A 9,991-nucleotide genomic window follows, 5' to 3' on the forward strand; every position below is an offset into this window, starting at 1 on the left:
AAGTAGGAACTGTCACTGGTAAGATCCTGCAGGGAGACAGGAAGGGAAGTGCAGCGCAAAATGATCCCTGTGAGAGCTGAGGATGCCCCAGACAGGTACTCCGAGATTCTGGTGAGTTTACATCTGGACTAAGGACTTGCAGCTGCATCCTTTGGGAGGGAACTGGCATTCCCTGGGCTGCAAATGTCTAATGTGTCTGTGTTTGGGTTTTAGGGTGGCGTCAGGCTCTTATACTTACCGTAATCTTATCCAAGAGAAATCTAATGAACCGAGAATTGAGCAGTAAGGATCAGCTATACAAGGAATGAAAAATAAACCCAGACCATTTAAGTGTGAGCTGCGCTGATGGTGCCTCTTGAACCCGTGTCATGTTATTGTTAGTGTGGAACGCAGAGGCCTGGGCCAATGAAAATAAGGAAGGCATCCTGAGAGAGACAGATTTTTATCTTTTGAGATTTGTCGTGACCTTTCCTAGACTATAATAAATAAAATTGACTAGGGAATGGGCAAGTGCCCTATAACATGTAGTCCTGGTGGCAGGACTTGGCAGAGAATGTTCTGCTTAGCAATGTATTCTGTTTAGCTTTAAATGCCTATTTCAGAGGCATGTTAAAGGACTGAGCTGTGGTAGGTGCTGAAGCTGCCTTCTGTAGGACAGAGGCACTGCATTTGGTGTGTGCATGTGTCTGTTGCTTCTGATCCTGGATGGAGAAGGTTGCTTAGGCTCTATGCTGATTCTGCCTTTAAAACTGAGCCATAAACAGAAACTAATGAACAAACCAATAGTTTTCCCAGTGGTCTGAAAGCTGGTGGGGAGGAGACCCTCCAGCCCCTGTGGCTGAGTCCAGTCCTCGAAATTATTGAAAGTCGCAGGTGCTTAGCAGCTCTGAGGATTAAACAAAACTCCACCATTATTGTTTCCTGCCTTCGTTCCTTCCAAACAGCCCTTCCCTTGCTGCACAATGGACACCAGTGATATTAAATCACTCAGTCATTTGGAAAACTTGGCTCATAGCAAGCAGCACGAATTGTAGCTTTGAGACTTGCTAGCTTTTGGATGAATTCCTGCCACATCCCGTCTTCTGTTAAATATTGGCATAAGTAAGAGTGTGCCTAATCTGTCTGATCCTAGACATGGTGGCTGGGGTTCTGATACATATGGATCTTTATAAAGAGGGCTGGGAATCATATAATGAAATAGTGGAGCAGTTTCTTGATGCTAATTGTGTATTATCCCTTTTGAGCCATAAGTGACCTTGTAACTGTTGTGTGTACTTAAAGTACCACTAAAGCCAAAGAAGGAGAGTTATATGGCTATTGCAGCTAACTCATGAAGACATTTGTCTCCAATACCACTGTCCCAGTGAAAAGACTTCTGGTTCCATCCACAGAATAAGCAATTTGTAAAGTCCGTAGATGTTTCTGGCAGAACTGAGAAGTTTGAACCAGCACTGTGAATCAGGAGCAAAGTTGGATGATGCTTTGGGTCACTTGGGTGTGCCCGCAAACATGAACCCAGACGGAAATGCTTGCCATTGGAGACTGATCTTGTGTTTTCCTGAAGTGTGGATTTGCTGTGTCAATGGAAACTGCAACAGAAGAAATGGAAGAGAAACTGGTCAACTTTTTAGCTACATACAGAAATGCTCCACACAGCAGCACTGTCTAAGCACCATCTGTGGTTTTTTTGGATGAACACTTCATTCTCGAATGGATTGCCTCAAACCAAAGATCCATTTGTAAGAAACAAGTAAAACAAGCTGCCAGTTGGCCACATAGCATCCTATGGAAATTGTACATGGCCACTGTGGACAGGAGACTTCCATGGAGTCCAAAAATGGTCACAGTTAAGTTCCACGCTACACACAGTAAGTCATGTTGACCAAGCCCCATGCAGACACACAGATCAGTTTGAATGGCAGAGCCACCACCTACTCCAGGGGTGCACAACCTACAGCCTGCAGGCCGTATATGGCCCACCAGAGCATTTCATAAGGCTTCACCATAATATACTAACGGCCGATTCATTAGCGTTTTGTCATCATGTTTACATCACTTTAGTTTACACAAGTGTGTAAATAGATTGTCTACGTACAGTGTTGTCTATCTAAATACATATGAAACAAGCTGAACTTAAAATATAAATCAATACAGGTCACTTTAAATCTTATTAAAATATGTAGACTCTGTTTGGCCCACACAAGGTTGTCCTTAGGTTTATGTGGCCCTCTAGTGTAATAAGGTTGGTCACCACTGACCTACTTTAACCAAACTGTTGTTAGAGAGACTCCTTTTTTAACCATCTGCAGCACTGGGTGTGGAGTTATAAGTGAGAGATCCGGTGTCGGGAAGGGGAGCAACAACTAATGACACATTCCTGAACTGACACCAATCGCTATTCTCTTGACACTGCAGCAAGAGCAGATGATCCTTGAGGAGAGACGTGCTGCTTTCACTGTTTAATCAGAGGGCTCTTTAGCCACGCAGCTCAGGGAGGGTGCATCTAGGTAGACCGTACAGTGAGGCTCTGGGGGGCAATATGTTCAGAGAACAAGCATTGCTGTGGGCAAGTAACCCCCACACACCTCTTTGATTACAATAGCCCAGAACATGTTGGAAAACTTCTCTGTATTTTGGGAAGCTGAAGACCTCATTGCGATGGGTAATCAAACGATGCTGCATTGGCTGTGAATCTACAGACACCGGTATGTTAACAAGCAAGTTCAGATGTTCGGCTGCATCCACATATGTCTATACAGCCCACTCCTCACCCAAATTCAGCCCTAGCACAAATGACCTCCCTTTCCAGGGATGACAATGAGAGTGTAACCCCAGAGCTGAACTGGGAGCTTCATGCCCAGCTTTATACCCAGGGGCCTAGTGCTAAAGGTGCTGAGCATCTCCTGTAAGGTGCCCTCAGCATCAGAGACTGATTTTGATGGGAGATGAGGGTGCTTCATGCCTGCCAAAGGGGTGCTCACACCTTGCAGCAACACACTCTTGGCTCCTTCATTACTAAGGTGCTTACCATTTGGGATTGGCACAATACTGTAGGTATTCCCTGCCTTTCTCTAAATCCCTTCTGAAGACATTTAACAGAAGGGGAGAGGGGGAGAACATCAACCCCTCCCAGAGACCCTTCTACCCTCCTTTACTTCCAACAGGAGACAATGCTAAAGGTTGCATAAAAAAATTCTCTTCTCCCATCACTAATAACTCAACACCATAAACAAAGTCTAAGGCCAGCTGCTTGTCCTACAGCTGTGTCTTTCTGAATTCATCAGACCCAACATCTTGATTTCCTTCCAAAGGAAATACACAGTAATATCTCTCATTCGCACTAAAGCCTGTCAAGCTGCAGAACTAACCAATGCAACATACATGTGTGTAATCAAAAAACAGGGTCTTGTGTTCTTTAAATCTGCCCCAACTCTGTGGGTGGCAGTTTTCAGCTGGCTGCTGTCTCTTAACACCTGCTCCCCAAAGAGTTTCCTTTCCATACTGATTCCTGCGTTTTAAAATTATGTCAAAACTTAACGCTTTCCACAAACCAGATCCAGACAGCATAGCCTGTGTTATCAGAGATCCCCAGGATGATTGCACCTCCCATGATATTAATGCTGCATGGCCTTCTTGATGATCATCGGAAACAATCTCACAGTAAGATTTCACTGTGCCACTCAAGTGTGAGATGCCGTGTCTGCATGTTGATTTCGCCTTCTGTTTCATTTCCCCCCCTGGGGATCTTCGATTCACCGCTCATTCTGGAAAATGGTGTATTCAGCATGGAACCCTCACAATGACAGATTAACCTTCTCTTCCCTTCCATCCCTGGGTCAAGCTGCTCTGGCCTTTGGGCCTGCAGGTCTGTAAAACGCAGATAGCTCAGAACCAGTGAGGCTAAATGTTGAGGGCCTGGATCTCATTTACATTAAGGCCTTTTTATGAATCAGGCTCTGGTAGAAGTACTACTCTGCCCCCAATACAGCCATGTTCTTCCTGTCTAAGAAGGGAGATCCCTAGGTGTTTAGCAATGCATTTGCTGTTTTTCCATTTGGTCCAGTGCTCCGTGTGTCAGCTATCTCAGTATTAAAATGTGTGTCCCCGTTTTTCTCCCTGAATAGACACAGCCGCTGACATCGCCTTCAAGATGAGGAAACAGGTTCCTGTGCATCTTTCAAGATCCACAGCCTTTGACTTCCCCTTGCTTTTACGCATCCTAAGGTAGGTAGAAGCTGCTTCCTGTAGTTCTTTGCTGATTTTTGGTCAGTGCTGCAGTTAGGCATGCAATGGCTTTCCAGCAGGTCAAACCTGACCCCCCCAATCCCTGTCTGGATATTTGCACAAGAAAAATAAACACAGGACTTAGCATCAACACAATCAAATAACATAGAGCTGGGACATACAGCTCTGTGCTATGAAGATACCATGGCAGGGAGCTCTCTGCTATGTCTTTATGCCTCTCAAAAGCCTTTATACTAGTGAAAACTGTCCAGTAACTCAGACTCACCCATGAACCCCATTCCCCTTGATGGGACCTGTGTGTCAGCCCAAGCCATGAACTCCCTCCCAAGGCTCTGTGGGTTTTTCAGACCCTTGATGTGATGCCAATGTTGTATTTGGCTGAGCATTTATCACTGGCTAGCGTTTGCTTGTTCTTCTCTGGTGCTCGGTGAGAAGATGGGCATGCCATCTGTGTCTCCCAAAATAGATTGCCTCAAACGGGGTGGGGAGAGAGGAGTGCCCCATGTTTCATAAGGAAGCTTTTGTTATGAAGATCTAACACTGCAGTCCCAGGCTCTGCCAGCTGTGGAGAGGAACAGATGGAGAAGGAATATAAAAATAGATCTAAGCAGGCTCACTCAGCTACTTTCCCTCGCTTGCTCAAAGTGGAATCTCAGAGGTTCTCTGCTTAAATGAACAAAGTGAAGAGCTGGGTGGTGTGCAGCTCGCTATCTGGAGCACATTCAACCCTTGTTGGACTCAGGGACGCCATCTCTATTAGGGCCTGTCACACCACAGCTGACGCATTGAACAATCCTGTTTTCTCACAGCTGCTGTGAGCACATTCCAGCTCAGCTTCCCCGGTGCAGCATGGACAGCTGTGGTGGTTTCCCCCCAGAGACTCCATTACTAAACTGTGCTATATCCTACCTGTGCGGCAGTGGGGTTAGACTGCAGCATGGATCTCAGGATGATAACTTTATACACAACAGCTAGGAAAACAGTGTTAGTTCCCTGCTAAAGACTGTTGATGCTAGTGTGCTTTTAGCCACAACATGGGCACAGTTTTAGACAGTTAAATTAGAATCAGTGTTCATTATTTGCACGTATCTGGGAAAAGCAGTGCGGACTGGTGAAAATGTTCACAAATCCTCAACGTTTCTTGAGTTTTAGCACAAGCTGTTCTTCAAAAACTTAATTGCAGAAAGTGCAGTATTTGTTGTTCTCTAGTTTAAAGAGTTTGTCATCTAATTAAGGAACAGAAATAATAGTACGTGAATAAAGATTAGCAAATGGCGTTAGTGAGCTGAAAATTGTTCCTCCAAACGATCTGGGGAATATTTACAAATAACTACTGTGTTCTTGGAGCTTAGGATCTGTTCATGAACAGAAACAAGGGCTAAAGCCTACATTTTCAGAAGTGACTACTTGTTTCAGGTGCCTGGATTTTTGAGGGCCCAAATTTTCAGGATGTGTGAGCCACTCATCCTCTGAAAATCAGACCCTTTTGAGGTGTCTCAGGTTGGGCACTCAAAATCATGAGTCAGTTTTGAAAATCTAGCCCTTAATTCACAGTAACTAATCCACCCTTCTAATAATAGTGACTTTTGGCCTTTCTCCTTGGGATCCCAGTAAGGTCTCAGATAGTAGAAAAGTGTCAGCAAAGGAAGGAGTTGCTATGAAAACATCCGGGAAAGGAAAGTGATGTAATAGGAGCCACAGGCCATGTGTAGCTATCCTGGAGAAAAAAATGTCATTGGTCTATGCTGGCCTTGTCACGTGGCCACCAAATACAGACTTAAAGTAGCCAAGAACAAGCATGTTCTTTAAGAGTAATAGGGAGGGGTACTTTCACTGTCTCTTATCTCCCTCCTATCCCCTCTCTGAGAGTATAAACAAGGGTGAAAGCAGAAAGAGGTGATGGAGATTGGCAGCAGCAGCGTTTGGAAGATGAGATGACACCGTGGCCCAGAAAGCATATGTCTAGGTAGAACAGTGTCCCCTGCCTCTAGCTTGGCATCCACACTCTATCATCTCCCGTTAACTGAATAAGGATCAGATGGACATTTCCTGACTGTATTTTCATAATGCGTTAATTTGATACATTCTGAGCATCTTCCTGTAGCAAATGTTCCTGAAGGTAATTGAATGTGAAGGCAGGGAGGGGATGGCAGGGAAAGTAGAGAGCTGGATGGATCTGCATAAAGGGGAGAAAGGGATAGAGAACTAAATTTTGGCATATATTGGTGGACAGGTGTGTGTTGTCCCCTTATACCAGATCCTGACAGTGGCTGCTGTCACTCTTTTTTCTGTCCTTTTCTCTCTTGTTTTTTCTGTTTTTCTTTCTTTTCTTCTTCTTTCCCCTGTTTACATTGTGTTTTGCCGCCTTTTGTCCTCCTACCTCTCCCCATTCTCCCACTTCCCAGAAAGCTTCATGCTACGGGAGGTGAGGGTGTCTGTGGAGGTAGCCCAAGGCTGGGCTGAGCAGAGGAGAGAAGCTTGAGCTAGCTGGGTGCTGCTGGAGCCTGCACACTTGGACATGTGAGCTGACTCCACAGCTGCTTTTCTTAAGGATCATAGTGGGAGCAGGGTGGGAAGATGCATGGTTTTACCTACAGACTCAGTAGTATGTTTGCTGTGAGTGAGCGTGTGTACGTAGGGCTGGATCAGGGGGCCTGCAACTTCCCCTCCCATGCTGTTCCCCTCTACTGCCAGTGGAGAGAGAAGAGACCTGAATGGAGAGAAACGGGGTCACAGATGGACCTGAATGGAAAGCAGGGAGAATGAGAACAGAGAGCACAGACACGGAGGATGTCATCTTTGAGTCAGACTGGTCTGGGTACATTTCTACTTGTTCAGTGCTCCTCTTGGTGCTTTGAGCTTCCTAATTCATCCCAGCTGAGGTCAAATGTCAAGGTTTGACTTGGTCACCACCGTTTGCTTTGTACTAGAATGGTGCCTTCCGTCCAAAGAGCTCAGTGTGTTTTACAGATAGCAACTAAGGCTTGCTGATGCCCCCAGGAGAGAGAACTACCTCCCGTTGTGGCAGAGATGGACATAGAACCCAGAGCGCCTGATTCTCACTCTTGTGCTTTAAGCACAGCAATGATAGTTGTGTTCCTGTTAACTCTTTAATGTACAAGGTCTCATAGTCCTCAACATCCCACCCACATTCTCTGCATTCACAGGTCTGCTCTCCTGTCCATTCCACTTCCTTGTCACCTTCCCCTCTGCCCCCCATCTTTCTTGCATTCCTCCCGGGACTTATACCCTGAAGATCTTCTCCTCTGTCACTTTTTATAGCTCGTCAGTCTCTGCTTACAAGTTTCTTTTTTACATGCCCGCCGCCATGCCCTCTCCTCTCCACAGCATCATTCTCACTTACTCCTTCAGGATTTTTTGCCAGTTGTCATCTCTGCCTTCCCTTCCAGCTGCTCACACCACAGCTGTGCCTGTCCCATCAGCACATGACAGCATCAATGGAACCTTGTTTGAAAATTTGACCCTGAACATGAGTGATCAGGAACATGAGACAGGAATGGGACTTACTCCCATGAGGCCTCTAGGTGCTACCACAATATAAATGTTTAACAAATTCATTTTTCTTCTTACAAACCCAGTTGGGTTTGACCTGTGAAGAATCTATAGCACACACACAAACACGCCCCAGATCATACTTGTATAGACTAAGACACATACACTAGTGCACAGAAGATAAAACATGCACAAAATCCAGCCCAAGTAGAGTTTGTGTATTTAAAACCCCGAGGCTTCTCTTTTCAGAGGAACGTGAATCATGGTCAAAAAGTTGGTTGTGGGGGGGAACTGAGACCGGGGGAGATCAGCTCATCACTCCTGTGCAGGTTCCTCTGTTCCTCTGTTTAATGCCTTATTTCCGAACAGTTTAAAACCACCATTAGCTCCTTTCTCTGAAGCCTCCAGTACAACATGTGGTGCCAGAGTCAGAATGCCAGGCTAGAGAACTATGCATCTGTTCAGCGAGGGCAAATTCCATGTCCTTTTGGCAGGGCTCCTTTAGCTAGAAATAGGATTTCACAAAAGGTCAGGAGTGGTGTTAGTGGAACATTCTCTCTGACCAACGCCTGCCACCAGGAACCCTCCACCCCAGACCCTCCTGGGCTCAGCCTGCTTCTCTCTGAGTCCTGAAGGAGGAGAACTACTGGTCTGCACACAGCTGCAGTCCCCTGGTCCTGACTCTTATTTTAATAGTTATCTTTAGGAATCTTTTCCTTCTGTAAACAGAGCCATGAAACAGACTCTTAACTTGCTGGAGGGCACTCTCATTTGGACACTTACCAACCATCCCTCCATCAGCAGCAGTGAGTCTGCCACTGCTTTGATGTGCCCGTTTGATGTGCATTGTCAGGAACAGCGGAAAAGAGCTGTCTGAACCTGCCCTGGCTTTTCCTGCGGGGGATTTTCAAAAGTTCCTACGTGATTTAGGAGCACAAATCCCATTGACATAGGCACTTTTGAAAACCTAATGCCCCCACTTTACTCTGAACATTGGGGCCTTTGAGATTCCTAGCCAGTCATTGTGGCCTCACTTGTCTGAGTTTAACTGAAAATTTTGAAAATGTTCCCTCTAATTCAAGTGGTCAGCCTCTCCCGGTGGCACTTACGATATCCTAAGGGATGAGCCATTCTCCTCCTTTGCCTTGGGAAGGCCAGTGCGTCCTTTCTCCCAAGGAGGGAAGTGGCAAGGTAAACGTGCAGCTACCTCAATGAGAGCTTCCCCTTTCATTCTGGTCTCAGTCGTGGGCAGTTTTTCCAGATCTTTCTCTGGCAAGGCCGGACTCTGGGGCATGATCAGTGAGAAGTTTCCAATCTCTCCTATAACACATTCAAATCTCTCTCATTTAGGCTGGGCCTCTGCAGTCTAAGTAGCTCTGAGATCGAAAGGGCCTTCTCTACAGCTCCCTGACACCTGCTGGGACTCTGCTCACTTACCTTGCAGCTCATAAAGGTGCCATTTTCTTCCCCTCAGTAGAGTTGCTAACATGTCACAACATGCACAGGTTGTGCTATTTTTACCTGGAGGCTCAACAGACCCAAAGGACTGATCATTAAATAGGGTAAATCACCCTAATAGGTCTGGCACTGGATGGTTTTCAGTGCCTTTCCCCATCTTTTGTAATGGACTGACAATAAGGTGTCATTGCAGGACAGCCCAACATAAATAGAAAACGCCAGATTCCAGTCCTGTAAATGGGTCTGAGAAAAATGCCCTGGGTTCTTTCATGTGGCGGATTGTTGCTGAACTAATAAAGGGAGAGAGTCTTTACTGGTTAATCCAACTGTGTGTGTAAGAAGGGAAGGAAATGTATTAAACACTTGTATTGTGGTAGTACCTCAAGGCCTCAACAGTCTCGGTTCCCATAGTGCCAGGTGTGCCATAAACACAGAGTAAAAGAGCTTACAGTATAGAGGCCAGACATGGTCGCTGAGATAGACAAGCAGGAGGAGGGATGGGGGAGCACGAGTAACAAGTGCTGGGATGTTTTAGCCCAGACTAGCGGTGTACAGTTTGTACCCAGTCAGGAGCAGTAATTCCCTGTATGCATTATGGAAGGTGTGCGCTCTGAGGAGGGACTTGGGGGAAGATAAGGTGGTGGCTTTGTGGATTTTGACTGGGAATGTGGGAGCAGATACAAAGGGACTTGTGGGTGAAGCAGCCAAAGAAGTGATTTGAAGCTGGCAGAGCAAAGGCAGGAGTTAGCCTTGCGGTGGGATGGGAAGATAGGGC

The sequence above is a fragment of the Emys orbicularis genome, chromosome 16, assembly GCF_028017835.1.
Source record: "Emys orbicularis isolate rEmyOrb1 chromosome 16, rEmyOrb1.hap1, whole genome shotgun sequence".
Lineage (NCBI taxonomy): Eukaryota > Metazoa > Chordata > Testudines > Emydidae > Emys > Emys orbicularis.